Source organism: Dermacentor silvarum, chromosome 2, assembly GCF_013339745.2.
Source record: "Dermacentor silvarum isolate Dsil-2018 chromosome 2, BIME_Dsil_1.4, whole genome shotgun sequence".
Lineage (NCBI taxonomy): Eukaryota > Metazoa > Arthropoda > Arachnida > Ixodida > Ixodidae > Dermacentor > Dermacentor silvarum.
Window position 1 is genome coordinate 10453008 of NC_051155.1, and position 22388 is coordinate 10475395.

Here is a 22388-nt window from a genome sequence, read left to right on the forward strand (position 1 = left end):
GCGGCAGTTCGACCGCCCAGAGCTGGTGGGCGAGACGAGTTCTGGGACCCCAGGCTGCAATGGGCCTCGTGCGGGGCTAAAATGACAACGTCGCTTTTGGGGTGTTTCCGGGAAGCACCAGCGCCCGCCAAGACTACGACGAGGTCCGGTGCCGACTGTGACGCGCAAGCCGGAAGACCCCCTTCCGAGACGACAACAGTCTTCCCTAGAAACGGTGGTTTCCGCGAAGGCCAGTCTCCGGGCCCTGTCAAACTGACCATTGCGCAGAGGCCACTAACACTTGCACGGGTCCAACGCCGAACATTCTCGTGAGAACCCCGTCGACGTTGATTCCCAAGTTGCGTGGTGTGCGGGGGCGATCTGGCGACATTAGAGGCGGAGCCCGGCGGGGAACGGTGCCACCTCATGGGCGGGATATTGCTGACTGGTCAAAGTTTGTGATTGGCCAAGAGGAACTGCAGTCAATTCCCTCATCGAGTGAAAGGGGGAAATTTACGGCATAAAAAAAGGACCTCGAGTAGAGCACTGCACGGGCCGATTTTTGCGGCCCGGGCCCGTTTTCACATTGGGTGGCCCGCCCGAGCCCGATCAAAACTTTTATGGCGAGACCCGGGCCCGGCCCGGGCCCGGAAATAATCTACGTTACCCGCCCGGCCCGGCCCGCCACCCCTTTACCTTAAGCCCGAGCCCGGCCCGAGCCCGACTCGAAACCGGCTTGAACCCGGCCCGAGACCGAAAAATACATGTTTTTCAGAGTTGAGAAGCCCGAGAATAACTCGGAGAAAGCCCGAGCCCGGCCCGGGCCCGAGTCAAAAAGCACACGCCGTGCCCGAGCCCGGCCCGAGCCCGTGAAAAAACTCCTCTACCCGGCCCGGCCCGGCCCGTGGGCCGGGCCGGGCTTGGGCTTTCGGGTAAGCCCGAGCCCGTGCAGTGCTCTAACCTCGAGTGTTGTGAGACGCTCGACCAGCTAGACGCTCGGACATGCAAAGACGTTAGCGTGTTGTAGTAAGCTTCAATCGTCATGGAGCCCTTCGTGTAAATTAGGTACATTTGTATATGAAACGCTTTTCACAACACTCCCGGCACGACACCACCCATGTGGCCACTCGGACTTGGCAACACGGGGGGCAAGGAACGCGCTTAGCCAGAGAATGGCAGCTTCTGAAGAGGAAGCCAGGCGAGCAAGAACTGTAAAAACATTTCTTTGACTTGCAAGATTGGTGGTAAAAACGAGTTTACTGGGGAGATCGTTATACCGAGCGTGGTATTCTTTCGAGTTCCTTATCTCCTAAAATACGGCGGCCTTGGTTTCAAGGGCATAGACTTCGTGAGTAATGTATACACGCACTATGACAAGTGGGCAGTTTCCGCGCAAATTTTTTTATTAGTATTTATAGCTTTCAGACTGTTGTTGACTTTCATTAACGCAAACTGTTTACCTTAAACTTGTCCAAGTTTTATATTGTGTACATTTTATTTATCTTACTTCATGTTGGTTTTACATTTGGTATATTGCATGTAGGCATTGATTATCCTACTAAGATGCCCTTCCTGTTACGGCCCCTGATGGAACTGACACTATTGACAAATAACGCTGCAATTATTACAACATTACGCGTAAAGCTAACATTGCAAACTATGAATCGAGAAGGACAAACTCACACTTTCTTATCTAAAGCACACAATGTTTGTCCTAAATGACCAATTTCATATGACAATTTGTTGTTATCGCGTACTGTCTTGGGAATGAATGAGTGTTTATATAAGTTAATGTGGCTCCTGCACTCTTGCGCTTTTAGTGAATGACCCATTAGGGGCGATATGAAACTTGCATTCATTATGTGAATGTCGCTGGTGGCACAAATCCATCCGGTACCTTTGTAGATATTGAAGAACAGTTCAAATCGCAACTAACTTGATCGGCTGTTGAGCAGCGGCCATACTAACTGTACACGTATTTGGGATTAGCTCTGTGTGGAATTATAGTTTGCAAGCCGGCTGACTATGTGTGAGAGTAGGGACTATTTCACCACGGCAGCATCACCACCACGACACGACGGAGATCACAGAAGAGGTGGTGCGGTGCCGCACGTGAGATGATCTCGTTTAATCTTCGTCGGTACTTTAGTTGATAGCCAATTTGCCAGCCACACTTTGCTTCCTAAGTTCGCACAGGAAAGCGAGACCTCGTTACGAGCTGGATACAAGACAGAAGGAGCCAATGAGGCCGTGCAGCCTGCGCCAATGCGAAAGAAGAGTGCATTCAGGACTGCAGCCTAGAATGAGAGGCGCTACTCACTCTCGATCAGGTGGTGGTGCGCTTTCTTGCGCAGCAGCGCCTGGCGGTCTTCGTGCATTGTAGGCTCGGGAAGCGGACGAGACTGGAGGCTTGCCGACGCCATCGCGGCACAGCCACCGAGCAGCAGCAGTTGCAACGGTGCCATCACCACCGCGGTCACAACGCGGCCGGCCGACCGTCGGCAGCGGGTGCACGAAGCCGAGAGAGAGGGGTTCATTTGAGCACTCACCCTCCTACGATCAAGGTCACGCGGGGGTCGTTTACCTGCCCTGGTGCGGCGTGGCACCGTTTATGCGTGCTGCTTCCTGCCGCCACACGGAGATGCTTGCTCTCACGCTGGGCCCCGCGAACGAACAAACTGCTCGCATGGCAAGGATTTGCGCCTCTCGTCTGCTACAGTTCGGCCCGCGCGTCTTCTGCAACGTTTCCGTTTGTTCGCTCTCGTTCCCTATGTTTTTGACGATGTCTTCGTTTGTCAAAATTTTTTGAAAGAGCTTCCTTTCTAGAGTGAGCGAGTAAAAATTTATTTGAAAAACATAAATAAAAGAAGGCACGCTGGTTGGGATTCCGGGGCAACATTCCAGGTCAGCTGATGTGGCTTTCAAGTGCGCAGTTCTCTCTGCAGCTGCGCAACAATCACGTAAGAAACGCTGGCGACATATGACTTCTACAACCTTGATTTTAACCCGCTAAATCTTGGTTGCTTACGATGAGCTGTGGCAACATATCGAATGTTCGCATTTATTCGCAGAAACGTTCGGCAGTAACCAGAGGACTAAACACATCAGTATATAGATTCTGCCAGTACCGTTTGCTTTCTGAACTGCTTCTCAAAATTAAGCCGTTTTTAACCGGTTAATTTTAATAAGCGGCGGTAATTTTAAGTAAAGCTAAAGTAACAGGCTTTAAGCTGTTTGCCGTGCACAAAAAGGTATGGACGAATATTTATTCTCTTCACAGTGCTACACGCTCTGCTCAGTTCAACAATTTAGCGCTGCTGGTTGCTTGGGGAACCGTTCTGACCGATCTGCTTGGCGAAACTGACACAGCTGTAGGCGCAACTTTTTAAGCGAAGTGTCTTCTTTATGAGGCGGGTATACGAGGGGGTCTTTTATGGGCTGACGTAGCGAATAGTTCTCTACTCGTATAACTAAACACCATTGTGGTTGGAGACATCGTCATGGAGACGGTAGTTGCGTGACGATGTTACGGTGGCTAGATTGGTAGGTGTGCCGACCGGAGTAGTTCACTGCTTCTCCGCATCATGAAAGCAGGAGTGGCGCTGCGGTCAGAGGTTTGCCGTGAAGCGCGCTTCGTCTGCTACTGAGAGTGTTGTTATTGCGCGCCTGTTGTATTTAAAGTAATAGGTTTTCACAGTAAAACCTGAAAGAAAATGGTTAAATTATGTTGAGAGAGTTCTTAAAAGCGCAATGTTTCTTGTTGCAATGAGTAATTTTCAAAAGCGGTCATTTATATCTTCTGTTAACACGGGACCTTCACGGAACGCTGCGCTCGCAGTCACGATAGTTCTCCGAGTTCTTGTAATTTCCTTAGACGTTTAAGGAGCCAAGTGAAGACTGAGGGTGATGAACGTGAATATCAAGGTCGTTAGACTCCGGAACAGAGTGAAAGTGTTCCTGCATAGAAGAAAACAAGCCGGAAGGGCACCACTTGCTCCGTGCCAAACTGTAAGTTCGGCTACAAACATGCAAGCCACGCGCGAAATAATCATTGGTTTCGATACGCTGAGACCCAGAACTTTCCGATAGACGTGAGCTTGCCCTTCGCCGTGCTGAAAAAAAAATGTTTCAACCGCATTAGTGATGTGCCAGCGCCACTTCAAGGAGCATGTCATCGAGCGTATGACCGGCAGGAAGATTGTGCAGATTCCGATCGCGTACGTATGTTAGAGTGACACTTCCTTCGTAGCTACCCGACGCTGCGCCTTACATATTAAAGAAAATTTCTAGAAAAAGAACTAGCGAGGCTCCAACGGCATGTCGGCCGTTGAAATAATCCGGATGAGACAGTGAGCCAAACCAATGCCTCCTCTGGAGACATTGGCCAAACTTACACACGCTCCAAGCAAATAGGATGCGAATGAAAATGTCGCGTGTTCTACAGGTGAAGAATGAGTATTTGTTGACAAGTGAAGAAATGAACCTGCTCAAAGACGGCCGCCGAAATGTTTGTGCGTGCAAAATATTCAGCTTCAAGTGCAGCGGCCGCGGTTTACAACGCTACGACTTGCAGATATGCCCTGCCGCTGGCATCTCTTTTCCTTTCGCCAGCTGAAGCGTTCAGGAGTCATCGGTTGGGAGCAGCATAAAATTGAAATTACGAACAGCACATTGCTCGCCTTCCTTGTGACGACCAAAACTCGGCTCCTGAGCGTACTTCAGAAAAGAAGCAGCACCTTACGCTGCGTGCATTTTGAGCGCTGTGATGCAGCGAAGTGTGGCATTTAAAGCCGTAGTTGCAATAAAAGCTTGGTGTGCGTTGCTGCATGGTTTGCGTGTGTGACCGAAGAATTACCTAAATAATTGTTGCATTCAAATATACATATATACGATTTTTCATGCTACAAGCTACTGCTCTGATCGTACACAATCACCCGACGAAAGTACTTTTTTCCTTCATCATGAACAAGTTTAGAATATATTTATAAATTTATAATAACACATTCGAGGAATTTGAACGAAAGAATTTTAGTTGTACGAATATCAATATTTATGCCATTGTGTTTTACATCCCTTCAAACCAAAGAATTTTTCATGCGCATTCCGTGGTATGAGAATACGCCCGGCACGTTCGCCTACAGCCCCTGCATACTACTGTACACATCTATTCTGCAAAGCAAACGTGGCCTTTCTCGCTTTAGACGAACTGATGAAGGACTATTTCGTCCATGCAGAATTTCAACTTCTCCTCGTAAACTCAAGTTTAACGTGTTTATCGAATTAAACAGCGTTAATAGCTCTTATATTCTTGAATATCAAACGGGGAAACAAACAGGTGACGGAAAAGGCAAGTACGTTACCTTCGCGAGTGACAGAGCTCTGCTGTGTTGAGCAATTTGTAACTCTCTATGATGCCACTGTCAATGTGGTTTTAGTTTAAATACGATGGTAAATATGCCGCAGTTGCAATGTAACGTGGCCACAGCAGCAGACGACGCGCGCCGCCTGCGATAAACCCCCGACCGCAGCGCCAATTTTGTCGTCATGATGCGGAGAAGCGCTGAACTACTCTTCGTGTCCGGCGGACGGCACAACTACCCATCAAGCCACCGTAACGATGTTGCATAACGAAGCTGCCGGAAAGAGGCGGCACTCTAGTGCCTCGCGTATGTTATAGGCGTTCCAAGTGGCGCTGCAAAGGACTCCTTCGTGGTTCCCAATTGGAAGTGAACGGAAGGGTTTCGCGAACAATGCGCCCCTCGGGATAACGTCATAATAATTGTTGGTTACGTACATTGCGTGAGATATGTCTACCATACTGTCGATAAAGACCGCTTCAGGCCACTATGAAACATTGCATGGCTTGGCTCTGGACCACGAATCTTTGAGGTGATTGACAAACATACACGAAGCACAGTCGTGTCCCATGTAGAATGCTTTTTCTGGGTGGCTGTTTCGGAGAAAGGATGAAAGTAGTGGGAAATATTTTTTGTAAAACTCTTGTTTCGACGCATTACTGCAGTACGCACATTTGAGTAGAACAACTCAACGGAGCAATAGGAAGCTTGATGAAAGCTTCGTAGGCATCCTACTCTAACATACCGATTTATATATAAAGTTGACACCAAATACCAGTATTGCTGTACCATGTAAAACGAAATGTCTGCCATAACTAAGTACAAAAGGAATGTTAACTTTGGAGCGAAGCTTCGTACAATTAAAATTTTCCATACTGAATTGGCAGACATTGCTTTTACGCACTTTAGATGAACAGACACGGCGCACCTCTGCTTCGCGAACCCCTGCAACTAGCTTCGATGCGTGCAAGCAGCACATTTTCACGCCTTTAGGCGTCACAGCAGTCTTTGAGGAAGCACGCCTGGCCCGAGCATGCACGAAGCGAACGGGCGAGCCGGAGCGAGCGTCGTCCTGCCCGTGACGTCTCTCGCGAGAGGACGCCACTTATCGCCGCTAATAAGCAGTGGATAGGCATGGCTTATTTTATTGCAGTTGGTAATTGCACTCGTGGTCGCTTGGTGTTTAGGAAGAAATTGCACTTGATTTTAATATTCCTTCCTGTTTAGGATTCCGGAGGGCGTTGGTAAACCAGCATTTCATGAACAAAAAAAAGAACAAGAAAAGGGAACAAGATAGCTTATATACAAATTAATAGAACACAGTATTCACTTCAATCATGTGATGAAGTAAAACAAGTATATCAAGAGCATCGCAGATTAACGGAAGTGAAAAAAAAAAAATCCGAACATTTCATGCGTGTGCCTGTTCACATAAGTGCGATTATGGTCGCATTGCAGTCGCCAACGCCGAATTTACTTGCATTCTGTTCGTGTCCGCTTTTCCTTGCATCTTTCTCCGTAAGTTAAGTGTCTCATTCGAAGGTTCTGTTATTTCCGCTGCGAGACGAAAGTGCTTATCAAGCTCGCAACGCGAACGTGGAAACTATGTATGGTAACAAATTTTCGACGAGAACATTTAATGTTTTAAACGGATACTGGAAAGAAAATGCGGAAAGCATCGAAATTCAACTTGCGAGACGCGACTGTTCGGGTACGCAGTGTTCATTTCACATATTTTTTAATGCATGGCTGTGTTGTTTGTTGGTGGATTGTGAGCGCGCGGTGGCTGCGCGCCGACCGCCGTAACGTCACGTGTACGCGCTTCTAGCCGCAGGCGTTGTAACAAGGCGTTGAAGTTGTTTAGAAATTGTTCGGGTTTCTCCATAGTGTACACGGCGGAGATTGGCGCGTTGTGTGTACACACGCCGATACCACGAGCCTGTGGTGCGTCGGGCGCTACACGCATCGCGTTTCGGGTCCACCTTTCGCTGCAGCAAAGCACGGCTCGTGAATCGCTGTCCTCGGAGCACAGAAACTCGGTCGGTTCGAAGCTCTGCCGGAAAGGTCCCTGGCGCGTAGCAGCGCATTCTCCTGCGTTGTGCCAAGTGCTTCACTGTTCGAATTGACACACAACACAAACGGCGATGTAAAAGGCTTCAGCACAAGTGCGAAAACAAGTATGCGGCCGCGAGCAAGTGAGACGTCGTTCGCTGCCCTTGGTGCGGTGGGATGCTCGCGCGCCGCTGTCCGGTACACGTATGTCACAGACACGTCAGTTGCTCTAGTTCACGGTGCAGCCGCTGGACGCAGTATTCTACGAAAAATGCAATACATTCATTATTTTCCGCTACTTTCTGCCTTAAAACAAGGTTGTTTCAACCAATTTCAGCACCCAAGCTTTCATTTAGGTTTTCATCTCGGCGGCAAAGGTTTGTTAAGTATCCCTTTAACAAAGAACAAACAGCATCGTGAAATTATTTTCAAAGCGTTAATGCACGATAAACATCATTTAAACATCTTTATGGCGTTTTTTTCTCTGATGTATAATTTTTTTTTCTAGCGGGAACCTATAAACCTCCAATATGATACAGATTTTGTATTCTTACTGCAGCTGCCTTAACCCCCCATTTAAAGGATAATTGCATATTATACTTGCATGGAATTTATTTTGTTTATGCTGCTACATGACAGTAAGTACTCGAAACTACTTTGCCGTAAACAGCTCTCCCTCTCTCCTGTAAAACACATGCATCAAGGTGGATAGCCGGCAAACACCTTTTTTATAAGCAGTAGGTAACACATTTAACCAAAACAAAGCAATGTCGTGCAGTAAAGTCAGCCAGTTGCATCCATTCCTTCGAATGATAGCATTGTTTCATGTGCGGATGGTTCTTGCACATCCACATCTAATCAAGTGCACTGACGTATCAGTAGGTAAAAGCCATGACTAACAAGAGAGAAGCAATGTTGATCATGAGTTTGCATTACACGTATTACTTCATAAACTCGTATAAACACGTCCTGTCATTACTGAGTCTGTTATTAAACTATCATGAAACCTACAAGATATCTACAGACAGCATGACATTTGTGTATCCCAGTCTTCTTTTTTTTAGATTTTGAGATGCAGCGACATACTGATTTATTCCATGGTGTCGCATTTGTCCGTAGACTGAGAAAAACTCTACTCAGTCAAGCTCCCACGAACTGAGCCTCACGGGTCGGTCCAAGTGAGCTGACCCTTGAGTGAGTTCACCGATCTGTGATACCCTACATAACGGCAGCAGCATCGGCGTCGCATAAAAATTACGTAGACGCTCGCGCCTACACGAGGCACGAGCGGCTGGCACAGGCTAGCGTTCCAAAACAGATAAAAAAATTTGTCGCAGTTTCACTCGAAAGGCGAAGCACCAATTGCGATAGAAAATTAGTAGAGAGCTATACGGAGTAAGGATAGTAGTTTTATCAGCTGTATAAACTTGGACATGCAGCAGTACCAGCAATGCGCAGAACTGTTGTCGACGCTGTCGGCGTTTTGCCCGCGTTCGCACCGAACGCGCGCGGCGTTTTTTATATAAATACGAATTTGGCGCCGCAGCTAAACGTCGCCTCCCCTCCCTCCCTCCCGTCCCCCCAGAGCCTTTCGCCCGACGGAAAAATTTGCGTTTGCTCTCTATATATGGAAAGGAGGAAAGAGACGCTTAATTCTGCAGGGCTGCAGAAGTTAGCGCCAACCTTTCCCTTTCCCTCAAGAACCACTTATCAGCACTTCAGGGAGCACGGCGCTGAACGCGCGTTTGCTCTCCGACGTGCGTTCGCTCCCCGTGAAAGCGAGCGTCCCACGCGCCCTTTCACTCGCACATACAGCGTCCGGAGCACGGCGACGATTGCATTGCCGTTCACGTCATACGGAACCTCACAGAGACGTCGACGGCGACGCCTACGGCAGAAATCTGCTTTGGAGTGTCCATATAATTGCAATTGCAATAAAATGCTACGCTAAGTGATCGGTTGTCGGTTTTAAATGCGAAGCATTCTTGCCGGCGGCTCTGTCCATCCCTCCCGCGTCCCATACCCCCACAGCGCAATGCGCGTCCCCTCCCCCCTCTCTCCTTTCCTACGCTCCCTCCTTTCCCTCCTCTAGGAATCCTCTACGGAGCAGCGCCCGCGTGCCACACCCCCACAGCGGATGCGCGTCCCCTCGCCCTCTCTCTCTTTTCCTACGCTCCCCCCTTTCTCTCCTCTAGGAATCCTCTACGGAGCGGCGCCCGTGTGCCACACCCCCACAGCGCATGCGCGTCCCCTCTCCCTCTATCTCCTCTCCTACGCTTCCCCCTTTCTCTCCTTTAGGAATCTAGAGCGGCGCGCACGACAGGTGGTGCAAGAGCTGCATGCTCCGCTGGGGGCGCCATGGTAGTTCCGCGGTATGAAAATGACGGAGCGCGCGCGCCTCATTCTCTCTAAAGAGGCTTTAATTCTCTCTCCTGTGCCGCGCCGCTATGAGCGCTCGGGCCGCTGCCGCGAAACCATCTCCCGCTCAAGCTGTATACTCCGCTGGGGGCGCCATGGTGGATCCGCGGTATGAAAATGACGGAGCGCGCGCGCCTCATTCTCTCTAAAGGGGCTTTAATTCTCTCTCCTGTGCCGCGCCGCTATGAGCGCTCGGGCCGCTGCCGCGAAACCATCTCCCGCTCAAGCTGTATACTCCGCTGGGGGCGCCATGGTGGATCCGCGGTATGAAAATGACGGAGCGCGCGCGCCTCATTCTCTCTAAAGGGGCTTTAATTCTCTCTCCTGTGCCGCGCCGCTATGAGCGCTCGGGCCGCTGCCGCGAAACCATCTCCCGCTCAAGCTGTATACTCCGCTGGGGGCGCCATGGTGGATCCGCGGTATGAAAATGACGGAGCGCGCGCGCCTCATTCTCTCTAAAGGGGCTTTAATTCTCTCTCCTGTGCCGCGCCGCGATGAGCGCTCGGGCCGCTACCGCGAAACCATCTCCCGCTCAAGCTGTATACTCCGCTGGGGGCGCCATGGTGGATCCGCGGTATGAAAATGACGGAGCGCGCGCGCCTCATTTTCTCTAAAGGGGCTTTAATTCTCTCTCCTGTGCCGCGCCGCGATGAGCGCTCGGGCCGCTGCCGCGAAACCATCTCCCGCTCAAGCTGTATACTCCGCTGGGGGCGCCATGGTGGATCCGCGGTATGAAAATGACGGAGCGCGCGCGCCTCATTCTCTCTAAAGGGGCTTTAATTCTCTCTCCTGTGCCGCGCCGCTATGAGCGCTCGGGCCGCTGCCGCGAAACCATCTCCCGCTCAAGCTGTATACTCCGCTGGGGGCGCCATGGTGGATCCGCGGTATGAAAATGACGGAGCGCGCGCGCCTCATTCTCTCTAAAGGGGCTTTAATTCTCTCTCCTGTGCCGCGCCGCTATGAGCGCTCGGGCCGCTGCCGCGAAACCATCTCCCGCTCAAGCTGTATACTCCGCTGGGGGCGCCATGGTGGATCCGCGGTATGAAAATGACGGAGCGCGCGCGCCTCATTCTCTCTAAAGGGGCTTTAATTCTCTCTCCTGTGCCGCGCCGCTATGAGCGCTCGGGCCGCTGCCGCGAAACCATCTCCCGCTCAAGCTGTATACTCCGCTGGGGGCGCCATGGTGGATCCGCGGTATGAAAATGACGGAGCGCGCGCGCCTCATTCTCTCTAAAGGGGCTTTAATTCTCTCTCCTGTGCCGCGCCGCTATGAGCGCTCGGGCCGCTGCCGCGAAACCATCTCCCGCTCAAGCTGTATACTCCGCTGGGGGCGCCATGGTGGATCCGCGGTATGAAAATGACGGAGCGCGCGCGCCTCATTCTCTCTAAAGGGGCTTTAATTCTCTCTCCTGTGCCGCGCCGCTATGAGCGCTCGGGCCGCTGCCGCGAAACCATCTCCCGCTCAAGCTGTATACTCCGCTGGGGGCGCCATGGTGGATCCGCGGTATGAAAATGACGGAGCGCGCGCGCCTCATTCTCTCTAAAGGGGCTTTAATTCTCTCTCCTGTGCCGCGCCGCTATGAGCGCTCGGGCCGCTGCCGCGAAACCATCTCCCGCTCAAGCTGTATACTCCGCTGGGGGCGCCATGGTGGATCCGCGGTATGAAAATGACGGAGCGCGCGCGCCTCATTCTCTCTAAAGGGCTTTAATTCTCTCTCCTGTGCCGCGCCGCTATGAGCGCTCGGGCCGCTGCCGCGAAACCATCTCCCGCTCAAGCTGTATACTCCGCTGGGGGCGCCATGGTGGATCCGCGGTATGAAAATGACGGAGCGCGCGCGCCTCATTCTCTCTAAAGGGGCTTTAATTCTCTCTCCTGTGCCGCGCCGCTATGAGCGCTCGGGCCGCTACCGCGAAACCATCTCCCGCTCAAGCTGTATACTCCGCTGGGGGCGCCATGGTAGTTCCGCGATATGAAAATGACAGGGCGCACGCGCCTCATTAGGCAGTTTTAGCAGAACGTTTTCTTCTCTCCGCTCCGCTCTGCCAGCGAGCGCGTGAGCGGAGGGGTGCCTCCGTTCCGCTAGAAAGCTAGCCCAGCGGAGCGCTCCAGCGCGGCGAGAGAGACAGACAAAATGGCTGCCCCCGGTGCCGCGAGTGCGAGTATCTGCTCTGGCGACACAGCTACTCAGCGCCCAAAGCGCAAGCACTTTCGCAAGAACGAAGACTTGTGCCTTCTACGTGAAGTGGTCGCAGTTAATCCGTTCGCAGACCCACGCTTGTGAGAGGACGTTTTAAAACATGTCATGGCAGCCATAAACCGGGAGCTCACGCTGCGAGCCGTAAGAGAGCGCATGGAGCTGCTTCTGGGATATTTCCGGCGGGAAGACACGGCCAACCTCCGCAGGTAAGTGAATTTGTTGTCTAATCGGTCACTATTTTGTGTGGCACGACGCATAATTAGCCTTGACGGCTCAGAGCGACATCGCGCCACGGCTTGTGAGCGGGGCGGCGACGACGTTCCGGTCTATACGGCATGCATGTTTTCGTGACACCAACTGAGTGGCCAACATGCGCTTTGCACTACTGCCAGGTCTTGAACAGAAGAGCAGTACGGAGAGCTGCAGCAGCTGCTGCAAGAAGTATCCGATCTGGCCCGTGAACACGGCTACGAGCCTCGGACTAAGCCGAGAAAAGGAAATGGGACGACGGGGAAGCAGGCTTGTCATGCTCCACGGACAGCCGCCGCCGAACTGCGTGTCGCGCAGCAACTGAGCGACTCCGCTGCTGACTCTTTGCTTGTGACTTCGCCAGAAAGTCAGTCCGGAAATGGAGAGACGAGTGGTGAGCGGTGTAGCCTTACAATTTCACTAACGTTATCACTGTCTGCGGTGCAGCTTTATTTAAATGTGTACTATAATGCAAATAGCTCGTGTGCACTCTTCCAGGTGATAACAATTATTTGACACTTATAAGCATGCATAATTGCTTCTTAGGGTTTGGTGGCTGTTTGTTGACATGTGTACAGCCCCAAGATGACGAAAATTATGCTCTAGAGTATAGTTGAATGCTTATTGTATTATCCGACAATTATAATGGTGTGGGCCTTGAGTGGATGCTGTAGGTTAGATTCACATGCGCTCAAGGTAAGTGCTCAAATCAGTACATAGACTAAGCGATGATAGCTTTGGTTGTAGCTATATATACTTTGCTCACTGCGTTAGTGTATTTATGATGAAGTAGCAGAATTCACTGCTCATTTAAAAGATGCCGGTGTAAAAAACCGTGGTTTTATTTGTTTTAAAGAGAGCAGCCAGTTGCTAGTACTGTCATTCGTTTTTATAAATTTTTATTCATGTGTGCAGAATCAAGCCTCACTGCTTGATGTGCACATTTGAGTGCTTTTGTTCCGTTTGCATTGTCAACTGCTTTGTTGGTGTCTGCGCTTTTCCAGAACCCAAACATGCTCGCATTTAAGTTTAAGAATGATTCAATACAGTGGCTAGACAGGGACAAGCAAGTCAAGAAACAGTAGTGTTTGTGAGTCCACTTGCTTGTCCTCGCGTGTGACTGCGATGAAACTTCTTGAGTCTTCATTATAAACAAGGCTAATCATCAATGCTCATTAAGCTCATCTCAACTGCATCTTACTGTTGTATATGCAATTATAGAGGACTAAAGCAACTGCTAACATCACCAGAAACATAATGTATGAGTCACGTATCACGAATTTTGAAGTCTAAGGTACCCAATTTATCACTTACTCGCAGTTCTGGCTTCCAATGCGCAACATTTCAGTATTGCTGTATCTTATATTTTTAAATTTCACTGCATTTCATTTGCAGAAAGCCGATCACCTGCATCACAACTTCTTTTGGGCCTGTACGACCAAAAGGAGGAATTGCCTGCCCCCGAAAGAGTGATTTGCCACACTTCGTTGCGTGAAGACAACGGGCCAGCTGATGACTGCACAACACAGGTGTCTGATGATGCTGAGGCTTTAGGACCACAGCTGCAGGAAAGGCAGCAGGTTCAAAGGAAGCGTCGTTATGCTCTAGCAGCTCCAAGAGGTAACAAAAATAGTAATGTATAGCGTCTAAATGTGCAGTGCAACTTAGTCCAAGCATGACTGGAGGGAAGAGTGAAATGAAACATCTTATGGGCAGCTTTATTGTCACCACCTAAATTCATTGCAGAACTCATAGCAACGCAACTTTTGTTCATCTTTTATGCACTGCCGTCGCACAGTAGTGTAGAGCACCTGTTTCAGATCCGTGGAGCTCGTTGTTCGAAACCACATAAATTCTGGAATTTTTTCTTCATTAAAGAAGGCTTCAGTGCAATGTTGCAAAGTGCTGTAATGCTACAAATTATCATGATGCCACAGGCAAGCAAATAAAAAAATGTTGCTTTCACCGCAAAAGAGCAATGCCACGATCTCTCACAGCTACTGCAAGAACCCTATTGGCATACCACCTGTGCAGGATCTACCCATTCATAGGGCACCACTACCTCATTGCATTGAAACAATTTTTTCTTGGTTGCAGGTGGTTGTGCACAATTCGTACATTGTTTTTTTTCTGGGTGAAACAGTTTGTACTCTTTGAAGCATGTTGTTAAACTGAATGCACTATGATATGAAGCCCAAAAGTAACCAAGGCATTTCTGCGAGAAAGTTCGGGAATAAATATTTCAAAACTGGTGTCATCCTGTAAATTGAAATATGGTCGACACGGCAATTATTAAACTCTAAATGAGTTATTTTTTTCATTACTCGATTATGCATTTCAATTTTTGTGCAAGTAATGTCTGCCTCTGAGAGTAGACCAGCTCATGCGCTAGAATTGCGCTACCTGTCACAGTCAACATTTCAAAATTTTTGAAAGCGTTCGCTGAAACACCTAGTTTATAAGAGCAGACAAGTTTACCAATGTTTTTTTTTTCATTCACAGGATTGAGAGCCCTACAGTCTTTAGCATTAGAGTTTCTGGCAAAACGAGAGGAACACGAATTTCTGCTTCGAAAGGAAGAACTTGCCCTAACGAAAAGGAGACTCGAATACGACGAGAGGCGTCTCATGTTTGAAGAGGAAAAACACAGGTATGTGAGAAATATTCATCTAGGAGTTTGTGCTAGTTATTGCATTCGAAATGTACTCTAGTTTGAATGTACACTTACCAGCGTCTCATTAGTGCCAGATGATAATATTGTAATGAATGGGATGGATTTATTTACAACAATGATGGATGGTTAGCGTAGCGCAAGGGACAGGACGGTCATCCAAGCCCAACAGGCAGCGGCCAGCTGCTCGCGCACCCTTGTTCTTCCTTCGGCTGCGCCGTGCAGCGTGACAATTCCATTTTACAATTCCAGGTTTATTCCATTTATTCCTGCATCTAAGGCCTACATGCTTTGACACAAAAGTAGTGTGTTCAGTACCAGAATTAATTTTTTGAAATGTACCCGCAGTCGCTGTTTATCGCTGTTTAAAAGAACTTGTTTTTTGGGCAAGTAGGTGCTTTTCTTGCTGCTAAGAACATGAAGGAATTGAAGAAATGACACAGAGAAGAGACACGACATGCTCTTGTACATTGTGCTAAGCACATTTATAGTAAGTCAGTGTTGACTGTGCACTTAATCGTTTGCAAAATATCTATCGCTATCCACTATTTCATTATTCATTGCTTTTCGCCAAAACAGGTGTGAAGAGAAGAAAGGCAGCGGCTGATGGAACGCTTGGAACGAAATGACCGTGAAGAATGCTCATGTATTTGATTTGTGAAATACATTGCTTTCTATGGTGTGTCACTCAAATAGTGTTTTCATGCCAATTTACTAAACATACCTTGGACCACCTCTTTCTCAGTAGCTATGTGCACATCACCTTAATGTGCTACTTTTTTAATACCTGCTAAGAATTTCATCAGCCTCATTTTATTTCCACTGCAGTACGATGGCCTCTTCCTATGATTTTCATTTACACCACTCTTGAATTAGCTGATTCGAACTTATGCGTGCACATTCCCCGACTTAATAACAGCACCTCATTCTATGCCGTCCTCGCATGCACTTCCCTTGGCACCCATTCTGCACCTCTAATGAACCACTTCATTATCTGTTCTTTGCCTTACATGGCCTGTCCAGCTCAATTTCTTCTTAACGTCAACTATTACATCAGCTACCCCTGTTTGCTCTCTAATCCTTGATTACGTAATGCCTACAGGACTGCCGATAACTGGTTTAAAAGGATTTTAGTATTTTCTGAAAGGCATATGAGAGGCTGGTTGTACTGTGCAGATTTGTATGAACGAATCAAGTGCAATATTTTTTGAGTTCACACATGTTGTGTGACACACAGACACTTTATTATTCTTTGCATGTGAGATAGTCCCCCAGACACGGAGGCGCTACACCAAAGTATTCAGAAACCTGTGAACCATATACACAGGTGTGGCGGTTTGAAAGTATGCCGGTCACTTTGTACATGCGAGGTACATTTTGGACAAATACTTTCTGGTTTTTTTTTAAATCAACAAATGCAAACAGCCCGACAATTTTTCCAAAGCCCCACTCGACGGCCTGTCTCACCGAACTCATGGATTTGTTAAAAGCTTGCTGCGCATCAGTGAGACAAGTGCCACCGTACGGCTTCAGAAAAAGGGGCCTCAAGGGATATGCTGGATCACCGTAGAGGCAATAATGGTGCCTCTTCACAAGCCTCTCCAGCTGCGGGTAGGTGTTGCTTCTTCGCAGTATGCCTAGAACGGAAAACGAGGCAAAAATGTGTTCACGTCAGTGTTAACAAGTATGTAGTCTTATTCTTAACAAAGCACAGGGGCCATTAAAAGATGGATTGTTAAGAAAAATGCACGCTTTGTAAACAAGGAAAAAGCCTGGCGACAATGCTTGAACAAAGTGACTTAGCAAAAACCATTCTCCATATACCATTGACTGTGTCATTTTCCCTTGTTAGCAAATATTCAGTTCTACCACTCTGAATACATTCTTGTCTATCAATACACCATAACGACTTGCCGGTGCTGGCGACAACTTGAGTAAGACTCTGGTGCCAGATTTATCCTTCAGCAACTACTGTTTCCTTTTATTAATGCGAAGCATTCCTTACCGGACATTTTCCATTTCGACTATATCTGTCTATCTAGCCACCTACGTCTTGGTGCTTTCTAGGTCGTTTTGTTAAGTTGGTATGCAGGTATGTACGAAAATTGGCATAGTATAATAAGGGTGTATCACGAACATAAATGATAGGTCATGACATGATTATCATGATACGTGTGTCATGTAGGTCATGAAACAGCCGCCTACGTCTTGTGTTCTCATGGTCGTTTGGTTAACTTGGTAGGTACCAAAACTGACATAGTATGACAAGAGTGTATCATGAACATAAATGATAGGTCACGACATGCGTGCCATTTAAGTCACGAAACAGCTGCCTACGTCTTGGTGCTCTCATGGTCGTTTCGTTAACTTGGTAGGCTCCCCGCACACTTCTTCGCATAACATTCATTTCCACTGGGCGATTCATCTGCAGGCTGTTCTTTTTCTTTTTTTCATTAAACAAAGCACGTTGGCCAATTGCTGAAAAAAAAGTACCTGAATCGTGTCGACTGCCATAGTACGGTGCCCTCAGCTGGGCAATGATTCCATTAGGGCACATTATAGATTGGTACTTGACGGCATGGGTGCGCTTGGCCCAGAAAAAAATATTTTCTGGTTTTGTGAAGGCCGGCATATAGGGCGTGCCGTGCCATCAATGAATCCCCAGCAGTTGGTGAGGGGCGCTCCCTTTGAATGAATGGCCTGCAAGTGGGAATAAAAGAAAATTTTAATAAATCAGCAGTCAGACTTTAAGGAGCACCCATACGGAACCTTAGCTGAGTAGGCTAGGAAATGGGCCTGTGGAAAAAGTGTGAGTGAAACTTCTAGGTAAAATAACGTGCGTCTCTTTTAATTAGGCTCGTACAGGAACCAAAAATTGTCAGCGCAGTACGTTTGCTACACAAATATAAGATAGACAGAATCACTAACACAACCGCACAAATCCACACAATAAGATATATAACACAGAAACAGCTTGGTATATAAGGATGAAGCGCATTTGTCTCATTTAACACATTTTCTTAGCACACATAATGAAGTGTACATTTCGAATACTCTGTTATATGAAATATTTCTATGACCTAGCTCCGGCATAGTCGAGTCTGCGCTTTGCATAAATGCTATCATCCAATGGGAAAATCCTGCTTGAACAGACAAATGTACAAATTAGGACATGTTGCTTACGTGTGAGAATTCTTGCAAGGCAGCGAGATCCAGCCACTTGTGGTTGTTGACGTCGCGGAGAAGGTGCCCAAAGTTGTTTTCTATGTGCCCAAGCACATGGTTAGTCACCACTGAAATCACAGAGTAGTGCCTCCCAAAAAGGCTCTCCAGATCACTCAACCTGTTCGGGTACGCAAGCCTGCGCAAAGTTATGCAAAGTGCCTCTTCTCCCGACACAGTTATCCTCTGAGCAGTGTAAATGGTGTCCGGTATCAGCAAAGCGGTCTTCAACCTGCCTATATCGTTTTTTTCGAATCGAAAGTATGTGCGAAACACGCCAGCATTCATAAGATCGATGTTCAGAAGCCCACTAGCCGAAAGGGGTTCACGCCGCTTCACCGAAAACACTTCTGTTACAAGCAGGTCCTCGATGTCTCTCCACCGCAGTTGTGAGAGAAGAAAGGGGTCTTGCAACACACTCTGCATTCTTGTTCGGATGACGTACGTAGCACGTTTGCAAAAAAATTCGAAGAGGATCACAGGACGGCAGCTGCAGAAAATCACAGGGCACCAGGCACTCTGGATTGGATAATTGTAGCTTGCAGCCAAGCCAAGGGGCGCGTTTATGAAAAAAATGGTCACGCGTCAAGTTTCCGCAACAAAAACACAAAAATAAATTAATTAACGCTATTTCAATAAAGCCTTCGCATTACTGTAGTAAAAAGAAACAAAATTATTGCGTTTCTTTTTTAACGCAGTATTGGGCGAAATTGCCAGATGGCGCTGCAAGCCAAGAGATAGGCCTCCGCTCGACCGCGCCGGAGACACGGTTAGCTAAAACACGAATAGCGCGTTGTCGCTCCGCTAAGGCCAAGCGGATGAGCGGGACGCGAGCGGACCGTAAAATCGGTCTGCTAAAACTGTCTATTATCTCTAAAGGGGCTTCAATTTTCTCTCCTGTGCAGCGCCGCGATTAGCGCTCGGGGCGCTGCCGCGAAACCATCGCCCACTCAAGCTGTATACTCCGCTGGGGGCGCCATGGTAGTTGCGCGGTATGAAAATTATGGAGCGCACGCACCTCATTATCTCTAAAGGGGCTTTAATTCTCTCTTCTGTGCAGCGCCGCGATGAGCGCTAGGGGCGCTGCCGCGAAACCATCTCCCGCTCAAGCTGTATACTCCGCTGGGGGCGCCATGGTAGTTCCGCGGTATGAAAATGACGGAGCACACGCGCCTCATTATCTCTAAAGGGGCTTTAATTCTCTCTCCTGTGCCGCGCCGCGATGAGCGCTCGGGCCGCTGCCCGCAAACCATCTCCCGCTCAAGCTTTATACTCCGCTGGGGGCGCCATGGTAGTTCCGCGATATGAAAATGACGGAGTGCACGCGCCTCATTATCTCTAAAGGGGCTTTAACTCTCTCTCCTGTGCCGAGCCGCGATGAGCGCTCGGGCCGCTACCGCGAAACCATCTCCCGCTCAAGCTGTATACTCCGCTGGGGGCGCCATGGTAGTTCCGCAATATGAAAATGACGGAGCGCACGCGCCTCATTATCTCTAAAGGGGCTTTAATTCTCTCTCCTGTGCCGCGCCGCGATGAGCGCTCGGGCCGCTGCCGCGAAACCATCTCCCGCTCAAGCTGTATACTCAGCTGGGGGCGCCATGGTAGTTCCGCGATATGAAAATGACGGAGCGCACGCGCCTCATTCTCTCTAAAGGGGTTTAATTCTCTCTCCTGTACCGCGCCGCGATGAGCGCTCGGGCCGCTGCGGCGAAATCATCTCCCGCTCAAGCTGTATACTCCGCTGGGGGCGCCATGGTAGTTCCGCGGTATGAAAATGACGGAGCGCACGCGCCTCATTCTCTCTAAAGGGGCTTTAATTCTCTCTCCTTGCAGCGCCGCGATGAGCGCTCGGGGCGCTGCCGCGAAACCATCGCCCACTCAAGCTGTATACTCCGCTGGGGGCGCCATGGTAGTTCCGCGGTATGAAAATGACGGAGCGCACGCGCCTCATTATCTCTAAAGGGGCTTTAATTCTCTCTCCTGTGCAGCGCCGCGATGAGCGCTCGGGCCGCTGCCGTGAAACCATCGCCCACTCAAGCTGTATACTCCGCTGGGGGCGCCATGGTAGTTCCGCGGTATGAAAATGACGGAGCACACGCGCCTCATTCTCTCTAAAGGGGCTTTAATTCTCTCTTCTGTGCAGCACCGCGATGAGCGCTCGGGGCACTGCCGCGAAACCATCGCCCACTCAAGCTGTATACTCCGCTGGGGGTGCCATGGTAGTTCCGCGGTATGAAAATGACAGAGCGCACGCGCCTCATTCTCTCTAAAGGCGCTTTAATTCTCTCTCCTGTGCAGCGCTGCGATGAGCGCTCGGGGCGCTGCCGCGAAACCATCGCCCACTCAAGCTGTATACTCCGCTGGGGGCGCCACGGTAGTTCCGCGGTATGAAAATGATGGAGCGCACGCGCCTCATTCTCTCTAAAGAGGCTTTAATTCTCTCTCCTGTGCAGCGCCGCGATTAGCGCTCGGGGCGCTGCCGCGAAACCATCGCCCACTCAAGCTGTATACTCCGCTGGGGGCGCCATGGTAGTTCCGCAGTATGAAAATGACGGAGCGCACGCACCTCATTATCTCTAAAGGGGCTTTAATTCTCTCTTCTGTGTAGCGCCGCGATGAGCGCTCGGGCCGCTGCCGTGAAACCATCGCCCACTCAAGCTGTATACTCCGCTGGGGGCGCCATGGTAGTTCCGCAGTATGAAAATGACGGAGCGCACGCACCTCATTATCTCTAAAGGGGCTTTAATTCTCTCTTCTGTGTAGCGCCGCGATGAGCGCTCGGGCCGCTGCCGTGAAACCATCGCCCACTCAAGCTGTATACTCCGCTGGGGGCGCCACGGTAGTTCCGCGGTATGAAAATGATGGAGCGCACGCGCCTCATTCTCTCTAAAGAGGCTTTAATTCTCTCTCCTGTGCAGCGCCGCGATTAGCGCTCGGGGCGCTGCCGCGAAACCATCGCCCACTCAAGCTGTATACTCCGCTGGGGGCGCCATGGTAGTTCCGCGGTATGAAAATGATGGAGCGCACGCACCTCATTATCTCTAAAGGGGCTTTAATTCTCTCTTCTGTGTAGCGCCGCGATGAGCGCTAGGGGCGCTGCCGCGAAACCATCGCCCACTCAAGCTGTATACTCCGCTGGGGGCGCCATGGTAGTTCCGCGGTATGAAAATGACGGAGCGCACGTGCCTCATTCTCTCTAAAGGGGCTTTAATTCTCTCTCCTGTGCCGCGCCGCGATGAGCGATCGGGCCGCTGCCGCGAAACCATCTCCCGCTCAAGCTGTATACTCCGCTGGGGGCGCCATGGTAGTTCCGCGGTATGAAAATGACGGAGCGCACGCGCCTCATTATCTCTAAAGGGGCTTTAATTCTCTCTCCTGTGCCGCGCCGCGATGAGCGCTCGGGCCGCTGCCGCGAAACCATCTCCCGCTCAAGCTTTATACTCCGCTGGGGGCGCCATGGTAGTTCCGCGATATGAAAATGACGGAGCGCACGCGCCTCATTATCTCTAAAGGGGCTTTAACTCTCTCTCCTGTGCCGCGCCGCGATGAGCGCTCGGGCCGCTACCGCGAAACCATCTCCCGCTCAAGCTGTATACTCCGCTGGGGGCGCCATGGTAGTTCCGCAGTATGAAAATGACGGAGCGCACGCGCCTCATTATCTCTAAAGGGGCTTTAATTCTCTCTCCTGTGCCGCGCCGCGACGAGCGCTCGGTCCGCTGCCGCGAAACCATCTCCCGCTCAAGCTGTATACTCCGCTGGGGGCGCCATGGTAGTTCCGCGATATGAAAATGACGGAGCGCACGCGCCTCATTCTCTCTAAAGGGGTTTAATTCTCTCTCCTGTACCGCGCCGCGATGAGCGCTCGGGCCGCTGCGGCGAAATCATCTCCCGCTCAAGCTGTATACTCCGCTGGGGGCGCCATGGTAGTTCCGCGGTATGAAAATGACGGATTGCACGCGCCTCATTCTCTCTAAAGGGGCTTTAATTCTCTCTCCTTGCAGCACCGCGATGAGCGCTAGGGGCGCTGCCGCGAAACCATCGCCCACTCAAGCTGTATACTCCACTGGGGTGCCATGGTAGTTCCGCGGTATGAAAATGACGGAGCGCACGCGCCTCATTATCTCTAAAGGGGCTTTAATTCTCTCTCCCGTGCAGCGCCGCGATGAGCGCTCGGGCCGCTGCCGTGAAACCATCGCCCACTCAAGCTGTATACTCCGCTGGGGGCGCCATGGTAGTTCCGCG

General features: G+C 49.9%; 1 long non-coding RNA gene and 1 pseudogene across 1 annotated transcript; one reads left to right on the top strand and one right to left on the bottom strand.

Annotated features, from left to right (window-relative positions):
• Window positions 1–12109: 12109 nt before the first annotated feature.
• On the top strand, window positions 12110–15046 carry LOC125942854 (uncharacterized; annotated as a pseudogene).
• Window positions 15047–16084: 1038 nt separating this feature from the next.
• On the bottom strand, window positions 16085–19010 carry LOC119439900 (uncharacterized). The gene is made up of 3 exons (XR_007465793.1): window positions 18108–19010; window positions 17418–17624; window positions 16085–16561 (listed from the first exon to the last, which is right to left on the bottom strand). It is a non-coding gene; the product is annotated as an uncharacterized LOC119439900 (long non-coding RNA).
• Window positions 19011–22388: the final 3378 nt, after the last annotated feature.